Source organism: Schistocerca piceifrons, chromosome X (assembly GCF_021461385.2).
Source record: "Schistocerca piceifrons isolate TAMUIC-IGC-003096 chromosome X, iqSchPice1.1, whole genome shotgun sequence".
NCBI classification, from domain to species: Eukaryota; Metazoa; Arthropoda; class Insecta; order Orthoptera; family Acrididae; genus Schistocerca; species Schistocerca piceifrons.
The window spans coordinates 868051236-868064275 of NC_060149.1; positions in this window are offsets into that span (position 1 = coordinate 868051236).

The following is a 13040-nucleotide window of genomic DNA, read 5'->3' on the forward strand; positions in this document are numbered from 1 at the left end:
CTTATATGAGTTTCTCCAGTCTTAACTGTGTCGCGAAATGCACGTGGGAGGAAGTAATGTCTTGCCCGCACCGAATTCAGTAGTGAAACTTTCCGTGTTGCACAACGCCTCTCTTGAAATTACTGCTACTGGAATTTTTTGAGCATAAGAGTAACGCTCTCTCCACAGTGAACGAAATCGTGGATATTTTTCTTCAGTTATATCAGTCTAGCCTCGAAAGGTTGCCCGATTGACAAAATTCCTTGAAAATCGTCCGAACAAGCGTTTTGTTTGCTTTATTTTGTTTTGTTTTAGGGCGAAAATCCAACTAGGGCCATACGCGTCCATGTCAGAACTGTAGAACACGAAGACAAAGATAGGAGTTAAAAACGACTTCACGTTAGTGCCAAACGACGGAAGAGAAGACAGCTAAAAATAAGGACGTGGAGAAAGGTCTATAAAATACGCCATGAAGAAACGGAGGTCCTGAACTAAAAATTAAATGGCCTTCACCTTATTGTTTCGACGGATAAAAAGTAAAACGCGGTCGACTGGCCGCACGCCGTTCGCTAAAATGGTCCAAAACTCTGACAGCAAAAGAAACGAGAACGTAAGGGGTTAAAAAAGGGCATTCCGTCAGGAAATGGCAGATCGTAAATGATTGAGCGCAGTAATTACAAAGTGGTGCGGGAGCACCACTTAACAAATGGCAATGGCTAAAAAGATAGTGCCCGATGCGCAATCTTGCCAAAATGATCTCCTCACGGGGAGAGGGCCGAGAGGAGGTTGTCCTACCCGCTGGGAGAAGCTTAATAACCCGGAGTTTCTTCCCGTGAAGGGAGGACCAGTGGTGATGCCAAAGCGACACCATCTGTTGACAGACGGCAACACAGAGATCATCGTAGGGAAAGCAAGTACTAGCGGGATAAGGTACGAGGACTGCAAAAAAAAAAAAAATGGTTCAAATGGCTCTGAGCACTATGGGACTTAACATCTGTGGTCATCAGTCCCCTAGAACTTAGAACTACTTAAACCTAACTAACCTAAGGACATCACACACATCCATGCCCGAGGCAGGATTCGAACCTGCGACCGTAGCTGTCGCGCGGTTCCGGACTGCGCGCCTAGAACCGCTACGAGGACTGCAGCCTTGGGAGCTGCGTCAGCAGCCTCGTTTCCTGTCAGACCGACGTGACCAGCAACCCACATAAACACCACAGTGGCTCCATCAAGATCGAGCAAGTGACAGATTTCCTGAACCCGTTGCACTATGGGATTGACGGTGTACAGCACACAGAGGCTTTGCAGGGCGCTGAGAGAATCTGAGCAGTTGAAGCAATTGAAAAGCCTGTGTCGCCGGGTGTACTTCGTGGCCTGACACAGGGCGGAAAGCTCTGCTGTAAATACTGAGCAGTCTGTAGAAGCGTGTTTAGTAACCAACTTCTTTCTTTCGATAATGACACTTCCTTAAAGTATTTGCAGTGGATCTCAGCTAACCATCTGTTTTTCCCACATTTTTTGTTTTATAAAGTCACTGCATTTTACTTCGCCCCTGAGGGCTCCTCCTAGGTATTTTTTAATAGTTACTGAACCCATGATTGGCACCAATGGTGTAATCCAGAAGTAGCTGATATCTTTGCGCAATACGTCTCTTTTATTTACATTCAGCTTCAGCTGACTATCGTTGAAAATTTGTATGTCGTGCTGCTAAAGTCTTCTGGTGTTGCAGCCATCCCATTAACAGCACCATTATCAGCGAATAGTCTCGTCGAGAATCGACTGTTATCTACTAGACCATTGACATACAGGCTGTTACGGGTGTAGTGGAGATACTTTGATTATTGGTACCTCGACATTACCCACTACAGCGCATTGGCTGTTTTTTCTCTGTTTCTAACAGTCTCCCCCCCATACACATCAAATAATTTACTACCTGATGTTTTCTGCACACTCGTAGCCGCATCGCTTAAGGACTATACCTGCTGGTATAGAGTAACCGGTTTGCTACTATGTGTACAAGCTCCAGCACCTGACCTGCTGTTCAGGGAAAAATAAGCGTTAATGACTTGCTCTTGCCACGCATACTTGCAGGTACTAACCACCTAAAAACATATTACTCCGAATAACTATGATAATTAGCCTGAAAAGTGAGTAAAAACTGACGTAATGTTGTTCTGTACAGTATCCTCATTCACCGATAAAAGCATATGCACTTATAACTCTAACACCTTTTGTATTGTAAATTGTAACGACTGTAAAACACTCCGTCGGGGTTCTCCACAAATTACCTTTACATCTATCAATTTGATTCCGTTCTGAATGAGGTGTTGACTTCTATCCGCAAGGAAGTCCTGAATCCAGTAATAGCCCGGCAAGCTCCGCGTTTCTTTGTGTGGACCGATGATAACTCACGAGAAACGTACGCGATTGGAATGTGACGAACCTCTTACATGTAGAAAGTCGTTTCCACACACACACACACACACACACACACACACACACACACTCACACACAGGGTTTATCCATCTGCCTGTTCCGTCTTTTTTTTTATTTCAGTCTTTCCGTTGATTTATGCTCGCTACGTTGTTTATTTTGTTGAACAGGCCCTGTAATTCTTGTTCATTTTCACTGATATTAGCAATGTCATTCGCGAATATTATCACCGATATCGTTTCGCCCTGAGGTTTTAGTCCCTACCTTGAACCTTTGCTTTATTTCAGTTATTGGTTTTTTGATTTAGGGATTGAGCAATAGGGGAGAAAGACTAGATTTCTGTGTTATAGCTTTTTCAGTGCGAGCACTCTCTTCTTGGTCTTCCATTCATATTGTTCCTCGTAGGTTATTATACATATTGTATGTTTCCATAGTTTCAGTTGCACCAGTTTTTCTGAGGGTTTAGAAGATGTAGCACAGTTTTACGTTATCGAACTCCTTTTCTGTCAGCGCCTTTTGATTTTTCTTAAGTCTAACTTTCATCATGAACTGCAATTTCAAAGCTGTCTCTCTGGTGGCATTAACGTCCCTTAAGCCAAACTCATCATGTAAATGTTAAATAGAGTAGAAGCAAGGGTACATCCTTGCCCCACTCCTTGGTCGATTTATATCTTATTTTTTCTTCTCTCTCCAACACATATAAGCATTTTTGGAAACAAGACGTACAGTAGTAAGTACCGTTTGCCAAGCACTTCGCGGATATACAGGGTGATTCAGAAATACATTTGCAAACTTTGAGTCAGGTTACGTTCATACAATCTTACGTCCGTAAATCCTTTGTATTCGAAATATTAAGAAAGTTGACCTTCAGGAGTTTACCATATACAACCCAACAGTTTCACTTATCTGAGCACTTGTTTCACTTATTATATCCTAGATGGCGTAGTGTTTCGGGAAGACTTGTTTACATTCGCCAATCGTCTGTCTTCAACGTATCGATTGTGAACGTGTACTAGAGGTAGTGAGTTAACTGAAAGTCTTCCGTTCAAACATGGAAGGATATTCATTTCGTGAGTAGGCATACCTGATTTTTACGTTCAACCGTGCGAATGGTAATGGACACGAGGCTGCACGGCTGTATCAGACTGCGTTTCCAGATCGGAGCAGTCCGTATCAACCAACCTATGGGGTTGTGTATCATCGAGTTGCCGAGACAGCAACCACAGCACCATAGCCTATAGATCGAGGAAGACCACTTGTTGCTCGTACCCCTGACCGGGAAGGACACGCTCCACAGGTTGTCGACGAAGAACGCGGTGTGAGGGCAAGACAAGTGGCCTGGTTTGCCAAGTTCAGCTTGGAGGATACTTCAAGACCAACGCGTGTGTCCGTACCATCTTCAGCATCTACATCTACATCTACATCCACATCCATACTCCACAAGCCACCTGAAGGTGTCTGGCAGGACCTTACGCTTGCCGATCACCCACCACCGGAAAACTTTTGCCGATGGTTCGTCGAACAAACCGCCTATTTCTTGTTCGTCTTTTCAATTTTGTTCACAAACGAACCATCGTTTGTAAGAAATGGAATAGCAAATTTCCACAACCGTCACATCGCAATCGTCATGCTACGGTACAGGCTAGACATCCGCATCAATTTGAGATCAGTGTGTGGGCTGGAATTACAGGTCTCCGTGTGGTAGGGTCATACATTCTTCCAGTACGTTTACAGGTGCTGCCTATAGGCACTTTATCCAGGACAATCTAGAAGACATGCTAGAAGATATACCACTGCAAATAAGAAGGAACATTTGATTTATGCATGGTACAGCTTGAGCACATTTCAGTCTTAGTGTTCGGGATACACTGACAAGTATCTTCCGTGACAGATGCATAAGTAGCGGACAACCAGTTCTGTGGCTTGCAAGTTCCCCCGAAATCAATTCTTTGGGTCATTATCTCCTGAAAAATAATTGGTTTGTGCAGTAGATCACATGGATGCCGAAACTCTTCAACGATGTGTCACTGGAAGCATGCAAAAACATTAGAAACCGTCAGTGTCTATCTGAAACGATGTGACAGTCCATGATTCGACGAGTCCATGCGTGATTGCAAGCAAGGTGAACAAATCCAACATTTATTATGAGTTTATTTGTTGATGAACTCCAGTCATCTAAATTGGGAACTTTCATTATTAGCTCGAGAAGGAAGCATTTTCGGACGTATGTTTATGTGAACTCTTTTCTCGTTTTCGTGTTAGGAATCTGTCCCCAAAGTTTGTAAAAGTGTTCTTGAAAGACCTTGCGGATGTCAGAAAACCCTGAAGAAAACAGAACGCCATCAGCGAGACCTACCTACCGGTACGTTTCGTACTGTGGTGTCACCGCCAGACACCACACTTGCTAGGTGGCAGCCTTTAAACCGGCCGCAGTCCATTAGTATACACCGGACCCGCGTACCGCCACTGTCAGTGATTGCAGACCGAGCGCCGCCACACAGCAGGTCTAGAGAGACTTACTAGCACTCGCCCCAGTTGTACAGCCGACTTAGCCAGAGATGGATCACTGACAACTACGCTCTCATTTGCCGAGACGATAGTTAGCATAGCCTTCAGCTACGTCATTTGCTACGACCTAGGAAGGTGCCATAGCATTTGATATTGAGATTATAACATGTACCGTCAAGAGCGATGTACACCAATTGTGGATTAAAGTTAAGTATTATATCAACTACGTACTTTATTTGCTACTATTAATTCCCTTAACTGTTCCAGACCTCGCGCCAGTCAGCGTGCATTTCGGCCTCCTCTAGCAACACGGTGTTGGCTCTTCTGCCAACACTACACGTACCACCTGTACAACTGCTACTGTTCCCTAAAACGAGCCCCACGACCAGCAGTTGTCATCCGGGAGCCGGCCAGAGGATTCGCAGCTTGGTGGCGTCGCTCCAGCCGCGGTGTTCTCGGGATACCTGCAGCCTCCAATGGTTCTCTTCCAACCCAAACCAAACTGCGCAATTTCAACCAACCTAAACCTCGGACTACATATCAGCCATCACATCTAAGATGTGTTTCGCCAACTCACAATCACGCTGTCACCTTTGGTACCTCAAGCGTCGCTACATACCAGTCTGCCAGTACGATCTATATTCCAAAAAATAATGTGGACGCAAAAAGTATTGTAAGCGTTCTGTTCTCTTACCGTCTGTCTACATACTGCGTCACACGCCTCGGTATCACAACGCCGTGGGGTGACATCGAACTTCGGTCTCCACCACGCCACGACAGCAGCATGCAGACGCTTTAAGATTAAGAAATAACGCATTTGATTAAGAACTTCTTAGGCTGCCCGCGGACACGCTGTCAACGTTTGGTAGACATTGCCACAATATGAGGAGAAGTCATCAAAATTTAATAATCGCTCAAAAGAATTAAATTTCCTAATTACTGTTTGTTGTATTCCAGGTGTATCTTCACTGTATCATTGAGTTGCGCCGTTTTGATTTCAGTCCTCTAGGGCCAATTTACGATACTGTTACGCGGGGATTCCAGTATGTATCTGAACTGCGGATATGTACAGGCGTGCTCAAAAGTAGCCGAATAACCTGAATTGCATTTCGCCTGATTCGCATGCAACCCACATAACGCAGCTGTCTAGCAGGTCCTCTAATCGCTTCTAGGTACAGTTGTTTGACTATTGATAATGGTTCCAACAAGTCACCACTAGAAAACACTGCTCTGTATCGCAATAACTCAAGATGTGAAGTAATACTACGATACTACAAATATCATGGAACACCTTATCACAGGTAAGACTGTCCTTAAGGCTTGTAAGCTCACATTTCTTACAATAAATGACATACCTGAAATGATACAACTCTCATTATTACGTCAGATAGGTAATGCACGTAGTGAGTTCGTCGTATTCATGATTTCCTCTTCAAAGTAACATACCGTACTTATTATTTAACACAAAATGACATTAAAAATTAAAGTTATTCACGAGCATCTAGTTGAGAATATCTATGAACTTCAAATGACACGACGAAGCGTCTCGTTCTGCATATGGATTCAAACCCAGGTCATGCAGACTAGGCAAAGATTTCGTGACTGACGGAAACTAACAGTCATTCCTGATTAGGCATACAGATAGTGATATACCACGATTTTAGACAGTATCAATTAGCAAATACCAACTTAAAATTACATAACGCAAACATTTTTAACGGACGCGAATTCCTACCCAGCACCTATTGTCCCTGTTAACGAACTACGAGAGATGTTAGATATTGCTTCTTGACAAGTAACTTATTTGAAATGCCGTGAGATAAAGCTTTGTGTTGGACAGGGATTCGAACACAGAACCTAATAAGATAGATTCCGAAGCCCAATCAACTGTGACATATCGGATTTTTTCGGCAGTAGCTAGATGCTTTAACTGAAATGACGAGACGAAATATTAATTTTTTCCTTCCCAGGACTCCAACCCGGCACCTATCGCTGTTATATTCTAGAGAAAACCAACGATAAATAAGGGTTTGTTGCACCAGCAGCGACATGTGAGCGTGTTTGAACTAGAAATAATATGACGAAGTGTTCAGTGCTGACTGGGAATAGAGCTCCACACATATCGTTGTTGACTCCACACAAAGAGACGTCAGCTACCGAATTTTTCTCCACCAGCAGCTCGGAATAACATCTTAAACGTACAGTGATCTCGCAAATAGTTCTGTGTCTCTATGGGAGTCAAAAACGTCAAATATCGTTAGTGTTGACAACGAATGTAAATACATTAAAAATGGAAATTATTATCCGCCAGCAGGTAGGTGTTTTCATACTAGAGCTAGACAATACATAATGAAATCATTAGTGCGGGGCCAGCATTCGAACCCATTCACTCGCAATATGTGGAGATGTTGAGGAGTCTGCAGTTTTGAATAAACAACAAATTGCAGCCGAGCTCTATTGTCACGAAGGGATCAAATTCCGCGTTAAGAGCGGTCTGAGTTGCATTAAAATCACGTAACTGGCACCAACACAGAACTGCCAACAGTGTAGGATGCAGAAATTTAAATAGGAAGTGTTCCTTTCCACTTGAGCTACTCTATTGCGCTATCTGTTTGTTGAAAACGTCGTGCAGTGCAAACGACAAGGTATAAATGTTTGTCTCTCATAAGTATTGCCCTGGCGATATGCATTATCCCACAGCGCTGTGGAATGCAGAATTTCTGGAGGACTTGTTGTGACTTCTGGAGCTTTTATAGCTACGTGTCAGGTAGTGGCGTAATGGTAAGTGTCGCGCACGGTAGATAAGATGTCGCGAGTTCGAGTACATTCACTGCAATATTTTTTAAAACGCAATTCTGCTGTCTGCTAAAATTATCAATCTACTGGAACTTGTAACATAATTTCCTTCACTTCTCAACCCAAAATAGTCGTATGTGGAAAAAGGGGTAACTTCTGCGACATTTTGTTCGTTTCAGGTTTAATAGACAGACAGACAGTAGATGCATCTCGAAACTTTTGTATTATGTATGGGTAGAGCGCATCGTGCCAAAATACGGCGGAAAAGTATTTTCTACATTAGCTGTCGTCTGGTAGTGGCATTTTATTCTTCTTCAAACTTTGACAGCTTTAACTCAGAACAAGTTTTCTACATGCATGTCATCAATAAACTGCATGTGCATTTTCAGACTGTTATAGACAACATCAGAGAATTCACATACATCGTTGATGATTAAATTCTCTCTCATGCTTACTATTGTTTTAACAACACTAAAGGAAACCTTACGAAAATGTGAACTGTATTATAAAAAATGAAATAAAACTACCCACGATAACCTTACGACGAAAGTCTGTTTTAATAAAACTGAGTATCTGTACACAAGCGTGCCTCTATCGTCACGAATTGGTAAAATACTATTCACTTAGATTTTGATTGGGTCTGTGTTTAATTGGTATGCTATGTCATACTAAAGAGGTATGCAAATGTGACATTTCATAAATAAAGTTATGTATTCCTAGAAACCCAAAATTTGCTTGTCAGCAGCGGAAAGAGGCGTTACCTGTTGTGCAGCATTGTAAGTTTTTCACCATTGCACTATGAGCCGAAAGTATTGTCTCGCGATTTCCTTATCGATGTTTGATCTGACTGCTTGTAGCTCTTTCACAGAAGAGATAAAAAAAGCTACACAGAGTGAGACTGGAACTGCGAACCATATCAGACGCTTTTTCACATGTCAGCACGTTACCACAGAGCTGGCGGAGAAGTATGTGCCTCGGTTTCCTCTTACGAGACCAATAGTCGTTAGAACTCGTAAACCGCTATTTGAAGGACGAGATTAGTTGCGATTTCCACGTGCAACGACTTTCCTGGGCTGAAAACCGTAAATTTACAACCTTTTGATACACCTCAAGCGATAATAACTCAGATTATTCAATGAAAATGACAGGTTAAATCAAGTGAACTTTGAGGCTTAATTCCGTGCATACCGGGAAGTAACTCGTCGATCACAGAGTTGCCAAACATACATTGCCTTGTTGCCAAATCTCAGTTACAATAACAGCGGCAGAAGACGAACCAATGTGATCTTACAGCGGGCTGCGAAGTGGCCATAGCTGGTGTCTCCAAGTCGCGGCTGCTACGGCCTGCAATACGTAATGCGTCTGATTCGCATTTCTGTAACTGGGTTTAGGGACTGGAGCGTAGTTACTAATAATACTCAGAACTGACTGAAAACTAAGCATCATAAATCAGTAACTCTCATAGTTGTTTTTATATTTCTTTCGTAAGTGTACTCAAATCTAAGAAACTCATTCACAGAAGTTTTCGTGCCTCGCCGATAGTCGAGCACAACAAACAAATAAAAATAAAAAATGAATGTGTGTGTGTGTGTGTGTGTGTGTGTGTGTGTGTGTGTGTGTGTGTGTGTGTTGCCAAAAGGCAAGAGATCTTACTGCCTTCTGATATACGTCGCTGTCAGTTCTTCCATATGATTTGGTCGACATGACCTGTTTCAAGTTGTGTATGGCAGACAATATTTTAGAAAATCAATTGTTTTCCTTTTCAATAAACAGTAAGATTTTCATTCTAAGCTATCCAAGTACAAAATTTTCTCAATATTAGTTCAAATTTAATATTCGCTTCTATAATGTAGGAAAGTATTTCACAGTTGCAGAACTCGCATGTGACTCATTGACCTTACACTTAGTCGCTGACCATAAATTCTAGCTCAGAGTGACACCAGATTAAGTAACCTAATGTAGCGAAGACTGTTTGCCAGTGCTAATATGCCTGACCTAAACGAGCCCTTTATCATTACAGGGCCTGGGCTGTGCAAAATCATACTGACAACAGGAAGGTGCTTATACTGACAACCTGACCTTTCGTTTTACCTGATTTTGTAACCATTTAAATAAAACAATATGACCTTCCAGTGGTAACGTGCTGACCTGTGAAAAAGCGTCTGATATAGGTGCTGGGTAGGAATTCGCGTCCGTTAAAAACGTTTACGTTATGTAATTTAAAGTTGGCATTTGCTAATTGATACTGTCTAAAATCGTGGTATATCACTATCTGTATGCCTAATCAGGAATGACTGTTAGTTTCCGTCAGTCACGAAATCTTTGCTTAGTCTGCATGACCTGGGTTTGAATCCATATGCAGAACGAGACGCTTCGTCGTGTCATTTGAAGTTCATAGATATTCTCAACTAGATGCTCGTGAATAACTTTAATTTTTAATGTCATTTTGTGTTAAATAATAAGTACGGTATGTTACTTTGAAGAAGAAATCATGAATACGACGAACTTACTACGTGCATTACCTATCTGACGTAATAATGAAAGTTGTATCATTTCAGGTATGTCATTTATTGTGAGAAATGTGAGCTTACAAGCCTTAAGGACAGTCTTACCTGTGATAAGGTGTTCCATGATATTTGTAGTATCGTAGTATTACTTCACATCTTGAGTTATTGAGATACAGAGCAGTGTTTTGTAGTGGTGACTTGTTGGAACCATTTTCAATAGTCAAACGATTGTACCAAGGAGTTATTAGAGGACCTGCAAGACACCTGCATTATGTGGGTTGCATGCGAATCAGGCGAAATGCAATTCAGGTTGTTCGGCTACTTTTGAACATGAAAGTACCTCCAAACAAACTGAAAATTAATTACGTAAACTTTGTTTTTCCCGAGGTAATGCTTAAAACTTTACGAGCGCTCTCTCGTACTAGCTCAGGTTTGTTGTGTGAAACATACGACTAAGTACCTACTATAAGTAATTTAACTGACACGCTAGGATGTTAACTACATACGTTCAGAACTGCTTGGGTATGAATAAAAGAACAGATATGTTTTTAAACATTCTAAGCGGTCTTTGTAAATACATACATGTGACACACCAGTGGATTGCAGTCACAGTACACGCTTTTTTTGACACGGACGGGACACCACCCTAGCCAAGAAATGGACTGCAGATGGGGAAAGCCACTGAGATAAGCGACTTTGACAGAGGGCAGATTATTGTTACGCGGAGCCTGTGAACGAGTATCTCAAAATTGGCGAAGCTGGTCGAATGTTCACGTGCTGCTGTCTTGAGCGTCTACGGAAAGAGGTAGAAGGACACTGAAAGTGCCACTAGATGCTAAATGGTTGGACGTCCACGACTCTCACAGAACGTGGTGTTCGGAGACTTGTCTGCTCTGTAAAGTAGGACAGACTGTGATCTGCGACATCTCTTCCGAAAGAGCACAGTGCTGGTGCACGCACGAGTGTTTCAGAGCACACTGTTCATCGTTCATTGTTCAACATGGAGCTCTGCAGCAGACCACACCTACGTGGTCACATGTTGGCCCAACCACATTGTCAGTTACGATTGCAGTGGGAACGGAACCATAGGGATTCGACCGTCGATCAATGGAAACGTGCTGGCTATTAAGGTGAATTACATTTTTGCTACACTAGATCTATGGTCGTCACTACAGACGACGTCATCGAGGTGAACGGCAGCTCTAAAGGTGCAGCGCGCCACGGACGCAGGCTGGTGGGGGTAGTAGTGTCCTGCGGGAGACATTCTCCTGCACTGGCATGGGACCTGTGGCAGTAATCGAAGACACGCTGACAGCTGTGAACCACCTGCATCCCTTCATGCTTGATGGCTTCGCCGACAGCTATGTCATCTTTCATCATTATATTTGATGGTGTCTTAGAGCCAGAACCGTGCTACGTGGTCTAAGGAGCGTTATGGTGAACTTACGTTGGGGTCCTGGTGACCAAATTCGCCTGATGTAAATCCTATGGAACCCATCTAAGTCGCTATCGGTCACCATCATCGCGTACGCAAATCAGGGACCGTTATTTACGCGAGTTGCACGACCTGTGCGTAGACATCCAATGCTGCTTACCTCCACAAACCTACCAACAAATTGTCGGATCCCTGGTAAGCAGAATCAGTGATGTACTTCGTTCCAAAGACGCACAAACAAGCTATTAAACAGGGGATCATAATGTTTTGGCTCATCAATGTAAAATACACGCAAAGATAGTGCATGGTTGTTGGGGCAACAGCGGAAGCAATTATAAATGATGCACACTACGATTTCCTAAAGACAGACCATGCCCAGATTGTAAATTCTATAATAACACAGCTAAAAGTGGGACGTTGAGAATTTAACATACCTAGTTACATTCCTTTCATGAAGTGTGAAAAAGCTCTGAGAAGGTAAACGTAAACCAATTATTTCAAATCTTACTGCAAAAAGTGCTTCACTAGCTTTACATAAGAGCAATATGAACTACGTGAGCTGCCTCCCTAGCAGAATGATTTGCGTCGCTCCTGTGGGGCAGGGGGAAGCAGGACCGCTTCCCAAAAACTCGTCAAGTTTTTTTATGACGTAAGAAGGGTTGAAACGAGGTCTACTCAGCGTTGTGACGCTAAATGAGGAGCCGCTTGAATAAAGAAGTGTTCACATACTGGCAACAGCGGCTGGAAAGATTGGCGGCGCGCTAATTACATGTGGCACGGTCGCAGATGGCTTATGGTAGTGCCTTGTAGATAGCCGTCGACCAGGCCAACCCTTAGGTCATGTATATATTTACGAAGTATGCATCAGTGAAACATATATTACAGTTTTAAATGGGATGACTCTTAGGGCCTAGAAAAGAGTGCCTTATATCAGCTACATTCCTTAATTTATTCCTTACTAATATCGTAAATAAATGGCAAAAATTAATACCAAAATGACTTACAGTGAATAACGCTATTAGAGCACCCGTGGTCTTACTTTCATTACGTCCTCGATCCCGCGTTCGAACCACGCCACTACTTAAATTTCGAATAACAATCATCAGCAATGTCGGCCGAAGACTTCTAGCATAAGAAGTCACCATCGTTCTGCCAACGGCCATGTCAAAGAGGGCAGAGGAGTGGACAGAGGTTCAGGGCACTCTCCTGCCCTTGGAGTGGGGTACTGACCCCACATACTGGAAGAACAGGTGATTAACAACGGAATGAGGCTTCAGAAGGCAATGGGAACCAGTGCAATAAAGACACATAGCGTGTATCCATAGGACATATAGACCGTAAATGTAAAAGTGTCATGATGATCTTCCCATTGGTAAGAGAT